This window comes from Lissotriton helveticus, chromosome 12 (genome assembly GCF_964261635.1).
Source record: "Lissotriton helveticus chromosome 12, aLisHel1.1, whole genome shotgun sequence".
NCBI classification, from domain to species: Eukaryota; Metazoa; Chordata; class Amphibia; order Caudata; family Salamandridae; genus Lissotriton; species Lissotriton helveticus.
Genome location: NC_136073.1, coordinates 207175835 through 207187671, shown reverse-complemented (window position 1 = coordinate 207187671; position 11837 = coordinate 207175835).

The window sequence follows — 11837 nt, the reverse complement described above, 5'->3', positions numbered from 1 at the left end:
ACAAGAGCAAAACGTATTAAAGTAAGCTACACACATAAAATCTATAAAAAGGGGATCAGTTATGAAAAATTCATGATAAGGTTAAAAAAGTCAATAATTAAAGTGCAATACAATGATCATAGAGTTAGAAATGCTGAAATTATGTTAGGCCATTCTATTTCTGAGAATTCCTCATTTTCAAAGCCCCACAGATAAAACTAGTAATAGCAAAACAACAATGTCTTGATTCTAATCGTAAGAGACGGGGTAGCCCTAAAAGGCAGCAGAAAAGGTTGTAAAAAGGACCTTCTGTGTTGGGTACAACACCTGCAAAAAACATACAAAATAAGCAAGAGATTGTTTTGCAATGCCATCACAGGGATAAAGGGGTAAACTGTGAAACCATGAACCCTGTTGTGGGTACACTTTCTTTGGCGGAGGAGGTCTCATTACTACCCTTAGATGTAACGGGTATCCTCAGAGGAAATTGTATACCAATCAAAGGATTCTCAGTGAATATTACACTAATCCCATTATTGCACTAAGCTTTCTGTAGTACCATTGGGCCCTTTTCGTTCTTTCCCCTGCTCCTTGTCATCAGCCGACTGCTGCACCATGGATGGCCATTTCCAGACAGTGACAGTATCCAAGGGATTCATCTATGGGCGGCATACTAAAACATATTATTGCATCGGACCATTTGGAGGCATCTTGGGGCACAGCACCCCACCTCACACGCACCCTTACCCCTAGCTGCCTATATATTAAATGATTCAATGAGCTCTGATGGATGTTACTTCAACCATGTTTCTACTTTATCACTGTCTATGTGGGGCTTTTTGCTTGCCTGTGGCGACTTTCCAAGCATGGAGTCAAACCTTGTCATGTTATGAGCGGTCTCCTTGCCCATATTCCCTTTCTTTCAGGGTCTGTTTCGATGTGGCTCAAAAGGTAGTGCTCAGCTGACACCCCTCTCATGTACCGTATGAGGCATCTTTAGTGCTTGCATGATTTGCCTCTTAAACAGCAAATGATGGCGCTACTGCAGGATTGGATATTTAAAATACGAAACATTGGTCAGAGTCTCCTCAAAGGAATTAAATTATCACAAATATAGATCACATGCATCAGTGTCTCTTAGGATCTGCTACACAATCTGCATTACTTGTTTGTTTCTCCCTTTTGTCGTCCAATGGGAGCCAAATTGCCATCTCATGAGGCTAGCTTTTGCTCTGATGGGCAGTGACGAGCACAGATAAGTGGGAAGCAACCTTCGGAATATATGTCGGTTGCCCAGCTGGCATTCTTTTTTTCCTTAGGTTTTTTTAGGTCTTCTATCGTAGATAAGGCCTTATTCATTGCAAATTTGGCTATTGGTTTTATCGAGAGGCCAGAATTAACGATTTCTCTAATTTCAGAACCTGGATGGCCTTCTTTAGGCATGCACCCAATTCAGAATTCAGCTCCTGGATTTTCTTCCATAGTAGCTGATTTATAGTGTTGGGTGTGGCTGTTTGTATTTTTTGAGTTTAAGAATGGATTTTATTTACAATAGAACAATACAATGTAATACATACAAGATAAAATCCATATATACAGATTATTAAATCATTAGATGTAGAATACAGGTAATAGGAAAAAGGAAAATGACAATCATATGTATTTGATTCATATCTTACCACTGTATAATAATAATTAAATAGCAGAGAGTAATGAAAAATAGAAAGTTAATTGCTAAGTACAATAAAGTCAATACAAAAAGTAATTCATGGTGGTTTAGGCACTTCTACCATACGGGGAGTATGAAAACCTGTTTTGCTCATTGTTAGCGAGGGACACTGAAGTAACAAATGCTCTGACTAGTCTGTGAGTGTAACAGAAATCATACCACCAGGCTTGGAAGCTGTTTGTAATTGTAAGCAGTACACTACCCATTTCGCGTGCAGGACCAGGTTTTGCTTCAGGATGTTGAATTCCAGCCTAGTTTAGGATTGGCTGGAGCACTCTGGTAAGGCAAGGCAAACAGTTTTCTGCATTGCATGCTTTGTAGATTATCTAATTGCTCGAAAGAGTGATATTTGAACACTATATCACCATAAGACAAGGTAAGCAACATTTTAGTAGCAGCCACGATCAACAGAGATTGCAGGTTTGGGCCATCCAGGTTCCTTTTTAACTGCCTCTTTGCCCATTGTTTATGTATGGTGGTGGTCTTTACTACCTCCTCTTGAGCCCTTTTGTCACCTCTTTCATCCAGATGCGCTCGGATTCGAAAGATCTTTCTCTCTCTAGTTTCGCACCTTCCACAAACCATGTGCCTTTCTTGATTCTGATTGAATTGGTGGTGCAATATTGGACCAGGGCATTGAGAGTGTTTGGCAAACCTACTTGGGTGTGGGCCAAAATGACCATATCATCGGCATATTGCACTATTAAAGGTTTCTGGTCAGCTAGACGTGGGGGCATGCTTTGACATTGGTCAAGTTACCTTCCAGATCTGACATGAAAAGATTAAATAATTAAGGAGCAAGGATGCATCTTTGATTGTGGCCTTTATCTGTATATATTTTTTTTTTTAGGTTGACCAGTTTGTCAGTTTGATTTTTCCCAGGTCTCACTACATAGGGACTCCACGGCTTTGAGGAAGCAAGGTGCGATTCCACAGCCATTAATTTTAGCCCACAACCATGCTCTTGGTTCATTGTGGAAGGCACTGGCCGGGCCAGGTCAAGTTTCCCATCAAACACATCATAGTTAGCAGGTTGGTCTATATATGCCAGGTTTTTGGGAACCCCAATTGAAATCAAGTAATTAGTTGTTTAACATTTGTCCATGCTTCGAGGTTTTTATTAAGGAGTTGGGTGTATCCTTTCCCCTCTACATCCAAAAGTGCTATCATTCTGTAGTTACTTGGCGACAATCCTTCTTGTATATTGGGACCAAGATGAACCCCCACCAGCTGCCGGGGGCTGAGCTAGTATAAAACATTTGGCATTATGTCAAGATGGGGACCCACAGGGAGGCGTCTGATTTAAGGAGGGTGACAGGCACACCCTTTGGACTAGGAGCGTCTGACCCTCTTAGTCTGCTTAACATTTGTTTGAAGTTTTTCACAATGGGCCATTGGCAGCTGCCATCTGAGAACATGTTTTATGAGCCCTTTGAACTCTCTTATCCAGTGTCCCCACCTCAGTATCTCCAGCTTTGCAGGATACCCTTCTTAAATCTGCCTTCAATATGGCTGGTTTTGGCAAGCTCATCAACCCCTGAATCACTTGGTTATCTAGCCTTGCCTGTTCACTCTCATCTTTTGCAGGTATCCTACTTGTTGTCAACAGGGGGGTTGGCATTTAAAAATTATTGTTGCAACTATCTCACCCCCATGATATTACAATTTCTTTTTTCTTTTCCCCAGGTGAGATTGTTAACAATACCCTAAAATTTGCTCGAGTCCCTTAGTTTCCTGGCTGTGTGAAGTCTTGTTCAATTAAGTGTGTCTGTTTTTAGGTCTCACCTTTACCATTCCGAAGGAATGGGAAATGGCGAGAATTCAAGTGCTCGAACTGATTGTCAAACCACCGCATTTTTTCGTGGCGTTTTCTTCGAGTGCACGTGGCCACAGGCACGCGCTTTTGGCCCATACACTTTCATGGCCATCTGTTCCTCAATGTCCCTCCCACCCTTCGTTTGATCTTGCCGCGAGTTCAGGCTAATGGCCCTCCCCCTCCCCCAGCACAGAGCGCGCATCGCGGCCGCACAGCACAACAAAGGGCTTCTCCCAGCGTGTGCTGTGCGGCTTCTCCTCCCCTAATTATGTGGCCGGCCGTACTTGTGTTTCCCGGCCGCTTCCCGGCCGCTCTTGTATTTAATTAGCAGCAGCAGCATTTCTCCTGCGCCAGGCCACATCAAAGGCTCTGTGCCACTTTCACTCACACACGCAACGCCACTCACACACGCAACGCCACTCACACATGCAACGCCACTCACACACGCAACGCCACTCACACACGCAACGCCACTCACACACGCAACGCCACTCACACACGCAACGCCACTCACACACGCAACGCCACTCACACATGCAACGCCACTCACACACGCAAAGCCACTCACACACGCAACGCCACTCACACACGCAACGCCACTCACACACGCAACGCCACTCACCCACGCAACGCCACTCACACACGCAACGCCGCTCACACACGCAACCCACTCACACACGCAACACCACTCACACACGCAACGCCACTCACACACGCAACGCCACTCACACACGCAACGCCACTCACACACGCAACGCCACTCACACACGCAACGCCAGGCTACACATCATAAATAACAATCATTTGCAATGCTATAGGTCTCCCATTTACTTAAATTGAACATAATGGCATTGTAAATGACAATAACTTTCAAAAATTTTTACTTTTACAATAAATTGAAAAGGCATTGTCATTTACTATGCCAACAGCTTAAAGTTGCCTAAATGCAAGACTTATTGCATTGCAAATAGCCAATAGGGCTCGCTTTTGAGACCATCTAAGTGTTTATGCATGCGACATTTTATGTTGTTGCAACAAGGAAATTATGCTGCATAACTACTTATAAGGGCCCAAAAGCGAGACCTATTGGCAATGCCAATGCTTGGTTAACAGTGCTGTTCTTATTAAATTCCTGCATGTTTGTCTAGGGAGTTTGATCTTTTGGTTCAAGTTTCAAGGATAATACTGCATGATCACTTGATAATTGTGGCCTTAGGTTTAAAGTTGTGGATGAGGTGAAAATCATCCTTGGAACACCATATATAGTGTAAGGTGACTAATCTCTAAGGAGAGATGTGAGTGTATGCAGCTGGAATTTCACCCTTCATTCTGCCATTCAGACACGAGAGTCCTAGTGCTTCACTCTTGGCAGCAAACAGGGACCCAAAGGGGTCTTTTTTCATGGTCTAATTGGTCTGTTTTGGGGACTTTTAAATAGGCATTTCCTCTTGCTTTCCAACTGTCAGCGGTCTTTGGCCCAGTTATTTAGAGTAAAAGCCACCCCTGATAAGATACATCATGCCATTTTGCTCCGTTTTCACAGCCTGCAGATTCTCCATAAGGGATGTTGCTATTTGCTGCTTCCTAGTCAGTGTGGAATATTGTTTCCAATTATGATTGAAGTGGGCAGTTTCCTGTTAAGAGGTTTTATTGAAGTAATTTTGATAATAATAGCATCTCCATTGCTAGCCCAGATTTTACTGGAGTTCATGGCCCAGTTTTTTTTTATATGGAAAAATATCCCACTGCTTGGGTGGCCCACACGTGTTGAGGGTCACGCCGGGGCATAGTATTTGATATTGTAATCGTGTAATCATGTAAGGGTTCTTCCTTTAGCCTCCTGGTCTCTTGGAAGCATATAACTTTGTGTGCACTTAGCTCTTCCAGATCTGTACCAGATCTCTTCCATATCTCTTCTTTTGTTTTCTTCTCTCGAGATCCCTCTTACATTCCAGACACATATTTTAAATTCTTTACTCAGGGGACGTGTGTTTAGTGATCTGGCCGGTCAATCCACATTTGGGTTCTCCTGGTGGTTGTTACTTTGAGATATGTTTACTTCTCTCCCCCGACTTGAATAGGGTTCCACTGAAAGGCCCATATATCTGCTCCATATTTGGCCTGTTAACTTTAATCAGCATCCCCTGAACAGGAACAGAGCTATGATTGCCGGTGGCTGCCCTTCGTCCTAAGTCCTTTCTTTATATAGGTCATTGGAAGACTGACGCCAAGGGGAAAGATAATCACTGAGGCAGATTCCTGGGCTCAATAGGCAGAACCCAATTGTCTATATATTTAACCATAAACCTAATCTTAGTGGCATTGCTTGAAGTTTAGTATGAGCCCCCCTGCTCCCTCCCTATATGCTAAGTGATGGACATGCCCCCCTTTGAATCAGTTAGAGAGTGCCTCCTCCTCACAAGCAACCTAAACTACTTGCTTCTTCATGCTATACGATATCTGCTGGATCTAGAGAATCCTGAAAACTTCCACCTCCGTCCCTCTTTCCTCTTAGATGGTATGCTTGATCATTTGTAGTCTTGGGCATCACTATGCTCCATGGGCATCTTTGCTGCCTTCAAGCCATAACAAATCAAGTACAATATTGTCCAGAAGAAGTGTGCTGTTCCTGGAGGAACCAGAGGGATGCTATTGGATAAAATGAAGAATACGCCTCTCAGGCCCTTGCTCAGAAAATGTTGGCTACAGCTCTCAATTCAATATTAGTGAGGTGACTTATGTACCTAATAGAACAGCAAATGTGTTGGTTTCATTATTTTCCACCTTACATCTACTGTATACTACTGAACGTACCTAATTCTGCATGATCTCCCTTTCAGACAGATCCACTGAAGACAACATTTTTATTTTAAAGAAGGCCACTGACTACTTTTATGCTGCTCTCTTTTTCTGACATGTTTGGTCCTTTATTGCACTCAATAATCAGCTGATCGATCTTCATGTATTACAATATCACATCCCTACTAAAAAACTACAACATTAAGACTAAAGATCACAATAAGAAAATTCAGAGTAGCTGGGTTATGAGAAACCAGGAAAATTCTGAAAAATATTCTAAAAACAACTGATCCACCTTTATCATCCAAAATGTGGGGTAATTCCCTGCATTAAACCAAGCCAGGTCTCTTGGATATTGTTGATAATATCTTTGGGGAACTAATCAAAATTCTCTGCCACTCATGGTCATCAAGGACTTGTCAGTCTTTGAAGACCACCACTCTTAACTGATTTTCATCTTTAATTTTCAAGCTCTATGCCACAGTCTAATTATGAATGTTCCCATTAGCTTCTATAACCATTGACTACAGGATTTCCAATTGGATTTTCTGGAGTGTTCTGGAAGATCCTCAATGGGATGTTATTTTATGGTGCTACATAAGAGATTATCATTTTAGTCTCTTGTGCTGAATGGAATCACTAATATCTTTGATGGAATCGTTTGCTGGTCATTTGCTCAGAATCAGATAAATAGGCTCCAACAGTGGACATTGACGTTCACTGACACACACTCTGTCCTAGAGTTTTTTTTACTTTGTTTTCTAAAAAATAAAAATAAATTGACCATTTCCAACTCATGGCAATATATTCTAGATTCTAGACATTATTATTTGTGGATTACTTTCCACAGAAATTATTAGAACTAGCGTTATATTGCATGAGCTCCTTACACACAATCTTTGTAATAATAGGAGTCTTTTTAAGAGCCCATTATATCTGGAATCGTATTTGCACTAACATTTTTGCTAGAAGGGACCTTTATTGGGCCTTACAAGTTTATTCTCAAAAGACTATGCCTCAGTCTTGATGATGGCTTGTGCTGGGTTTCACTGGGATTGAATAACCTAATGTACATAACAACAAGCTTTCTAGGATCAACTCCAGACCTCTTCCATAGTAAAACTATTTATTGTTTGTCATGGGCCCTTCGACTCATCTTACCACTTATTATTAAACATTGAGGCTCATACTGTTTTCTGAGAATACGTTCCAGCATGATTTACCCTGTGTTTGTGATTTCTGTATTGAGCTCTGCACCTCTCATGCTACACAGCACTTCATGCAATTTTGCATATTTCATTGGCCAAATATATTGATTCAGCCCAATATTTTATCTGTATTTCCAATACCTACTTATTTACATTTGTATGAATGTCATATTGTTAACAAATTTCACATGAATTTAAATATGATACTTTTTGAAAACTAAAAGATATTTCTATGAAAGAGGATCCTTTGTTCCTTGGAGCATTCCTCTTAGAACCAGGTTCTTCTCTAAATCGAGCCACCAAGTTATGATTCGAAGCTACATGACCGATAATATTAAAAAAATTATGTTCACCCTGAACAAGTACATTCCCATGACAGAACCAAGTAATTCAAAAGTATTTATAATCATTTATCATGGTTAGGAACAAACATCCACTTGAGACCCTTCTTTCAGATCTATACTGTGAACAATCAACTATTGACAGAATCTCAGATAAACACTACTCTGTATTGATGGTTATTAAAAAAAACTCTGAAAAAGAGGGGTCAAAAATTCTGGGGAGACTTGTTGAGCAATCATGATCATAACTCGGGGGCTCACTGGAATCCCTATTGACTGAAGATTGAGTACTCAAAATTATACGAAGTATTCATTAGCTCCAAGTACATTCATGCAAGATGCAGCTGAGTGCGTGGATACATTCACCTTAGAGAGTTGTAACCAGTATACTTATCAATCACTTCCCATCCGCTTCCTATGTTGTTGGATATAAGATATTTTGTTATAAGGGGTTGTACGTTGAATGTTTCAAGGCACTAGGAAAGAGAATGAAAAACGTCTAAATATGTTTTTTAAAGATTAAACAGGTGGGTCTTAAGACAGGTAGAAGATGTGTCTCTAATATCAAGTGGATATGCAGAAGGAGCAAGAAAAAAAAAGTCTGTTTACATGTTTTTTGATTTACCTCATGTCACTTCTTACACTTTCTGGCCTGTCGTTGTGAACTGTAATATCTAATTGACTAGAAGATCTTTCTCTAACACAAATGTGCCTCTCGAATGAGGGCTACTGTTAGGTCCATAACTAAGTTATGATCCTTTCACTCACACCTACTGATGGCATCGACTCAGGTTTGGCTTCATCCAAGCTATCACTGCTCATGGTATCACCAAAGGTGAATGCATATTTTTGGTGTTGAAACCCTAGCAGTGTTTGTAATCTCCAAGGAACATACCATACCTTGCTTCCTATGCCGAACCCAGGCCAATACTGTCTGAAGATGTCCAAAACCTTAAAAAATCCTAAGGTGGCAGAAGCTCACTCTATTTAAGATGGCAACTGTTGTAAGATACTTTGGGGCGCATTCATCATTGGAAATTGCGGTCGCAAAGGGGCAGATTTGCAGAATCTGGCCCTTTGTTACCGTAATTTTTGCATTTGGGATGTATCATTCCAAATGCAAAAATCACTATTTAAGTAATCACTAAATTTGCAATTACTTAAATTTATTTAAACAGTTTTATATAGCGCTGGCTAGATCCAAGGGTATCAGAGCACTTTACAGAGGATGTGAGTGAACTCACTATGCAGTATTACATTCGTACAAAAATGGAAAAGCAAAATATATGAGCAAAAAGTACAGAACAATAAATACAAAGACAAGGAAGTAAGGCGTAACATTTAGTCCATCAGCAGGCATTGGATATCAGAACCAGTGTGGTTTGTCAGGGGGAGTGGGGCGAGGTATGGGGATAGGGTGGAACCAAGTGGGAGACGGGGAGGAGGTGGCAAGGAGGAGCATGCAGTGAATATATGAGGGCTCGAAGAAGGAGGATGGAGGTATGTGTGAAGAAGAGAGGAGGGGGTAGAGGTCAGGCCTAATGCAATGAGAAACATTACATCATAATGGGCAGGATGTGGGAAAACTGTAAGGTGACAGCATTAAGGACCCCAGAATTTGAGGAGAAGGTGTTGCTTGAGATCTCTTTCGAAGCTGAAGTATGAAGGGTTGCAACGTAGATCTTTGGGGAGAGAGTTCAGATAGTAGGCACATTTCCGGAGAAAGAGCGTGATTGAGTAGATTTCTTATTGACTAAAGGAGGAAGCAGTAAAAGAGCATTGGTGCTCCTCATTTCTCAAGAACAGACCGCTTTCTGAAGTCTTTGTCAGAGATACAGTGGGGTTTGAAGATGTAATGCTTTGTGTGTAATGCAGGCTGTCTTGTAAATGGATCTGCTATCGATAGGAAGCCATTTGAGATCTTTGAGGATGGGGAGATGTGATCGGACCTCTTGCAATCGGAAATAAATCGGGCCGCGAGGTTGAGGACAGACTTGATAGGTGCAAGGTGTACGTTGGGTGTTCCGGAGAGCAAGGCATTACCATAGTCTAATCTGGCACGAACTAATGATTGGACAACAGATTTAAAGTCATCCACAGGAATGAAGGGTTTGGTTTTCTTGAGGTGATGTAGGGAAAAGAGGGCGCCTTTAGCTGCATTCTTTATGTGGGGAGAAAGGCTGATGTTTTGGTCAATGCTTATTCTGAGAGATTCAACTGCGCTTGAGGAGGCCAAGGAGCAGTTGAGAGCTTTGAGGTCAGAGAGCCAGTGTAGAATGGGGAGCCGGTTGTTTTTGGGGGCGAAGAGAATGACTTCAGTTTTTTTAGGGTTGAGTTTCAGGTGATTGTGATGGAACCATTGTTGAATCTTAGTCAGGGTATCATTTAGGGGCAGAATGTCTGAATGGGATTTGATTTTATATTAAAGTTGGGTATCATCCGCATAGAGATGGTAGTTGATACCTGCTTTCTTTAGTATGAGGGTGAGGGGCTCCATGAAGAGGTTAAATAGCGCAGGAGAGAGAATAGACCCCTGAGTAACACCCAGGGAGACAGGCATAGGTTTAGAGAGGCAATTGCTGATTTTAATTTGCTGGGTTCGGTGCTGAAAGAAGGAGGAGAAGCATTCGAGAACAGGACCTTGAAGCTAAACTGATCTTTGAGGGTGTTGAGTAAAGAAGAGTGTCTGACAGTGTCGAAAGCATCAGAGAGGTCAAGAAGGATGAGAAGGGAAGCCTCCCCCTTGTCGAGGGAGTGACGGATATCGTCAACAATGTTGAGCATCGCAGTTTCTGTACTACAGCCCTTTCAGAAGCCAGACTGTAATGTGTCAAAAAGGTTGAATGAGTCGATATGTTTGTCCAGATGTCGTAGGATGCAGTTGTAACGTCATACATCCATTTTTCGAGGGCCTTGGTAAGAAGAGCAGGTTGGAAATCGGGCGCAAATTGTTAAGGTCGTTAGGGTCAGCAGCAGCATTTTTGAGGATAGGAGGATGGCCAAGTTGCGATTGCATTTAGGGAATCTCAGATTGCGATTCCCTAAATGCAATGCAACAAAAAAATTGCTATTTCGCATTTAAGAAACACAAATTATCATCAACTTAAAGTTTATGGTCATTTGCGAGAACTTTGAAAAATGCACAACAGTGCATTTTTCAAAGTTCTATGTTGCACACATACATGCCCTTGGGCATGTGTTTGTGCAACATGTTTTTAAATTGTAATTTCAGGGGTGCATCAGGGTGTCAATTAGGCACCCCGGCACCCTTGAAATTGCATGCGCAATTTGCGAGCACCTATCTGGTACTCGCAAATTGCGCATGCAAATCCCATTGATTCCTATGGGTCTCTAGGCTCATAGGAATGAATGAGAAGCAAGTCCTTATTTGCGATTCACAATTTGCGAGTCGCAAATAAGGAATGTGTAGGAATCGCATTTTTTTTTGCGATTCATACATGCATAAGGAATTGCAATTCCTAAATTGCGATTTCTTAATAATCGCAATTTAGGAATCGCAATTCCTAACTTTGATGCATGTGGCCCTTTGTTTTGACCTTCAATGGCTCTTAGCATGAAAACATGCTGACCACTTGCTCTCACTCTGACATGTATGTATTGCTTTGGCTCACTATTCACCATTCTGGTGTTCTTCTCAATGCTATCACTTGGTTCTTGCATTCCTCACAAAGTCAGTCTCTACCTGTCTGCACACTCACATAAACTCCCAATGTATTTATTTGAGTAATTATACAAGAGAGAATTTTTTAATACCTTTCTTATGTGTCCCTCGCCTAATCACGTAATCTTCAAGTTGCATTTCCCACATTACTTTAAAAACTAGAGCACAGAGTGTCAAATATCTTTTACTTTATAATTTTGTATTTGTGTGGTAATATGGTCAGCAGGTGGGGGTCCGTGGTGGTGTGGGATCATTACAGACAGCCATGTGCTCAAGCACAAGC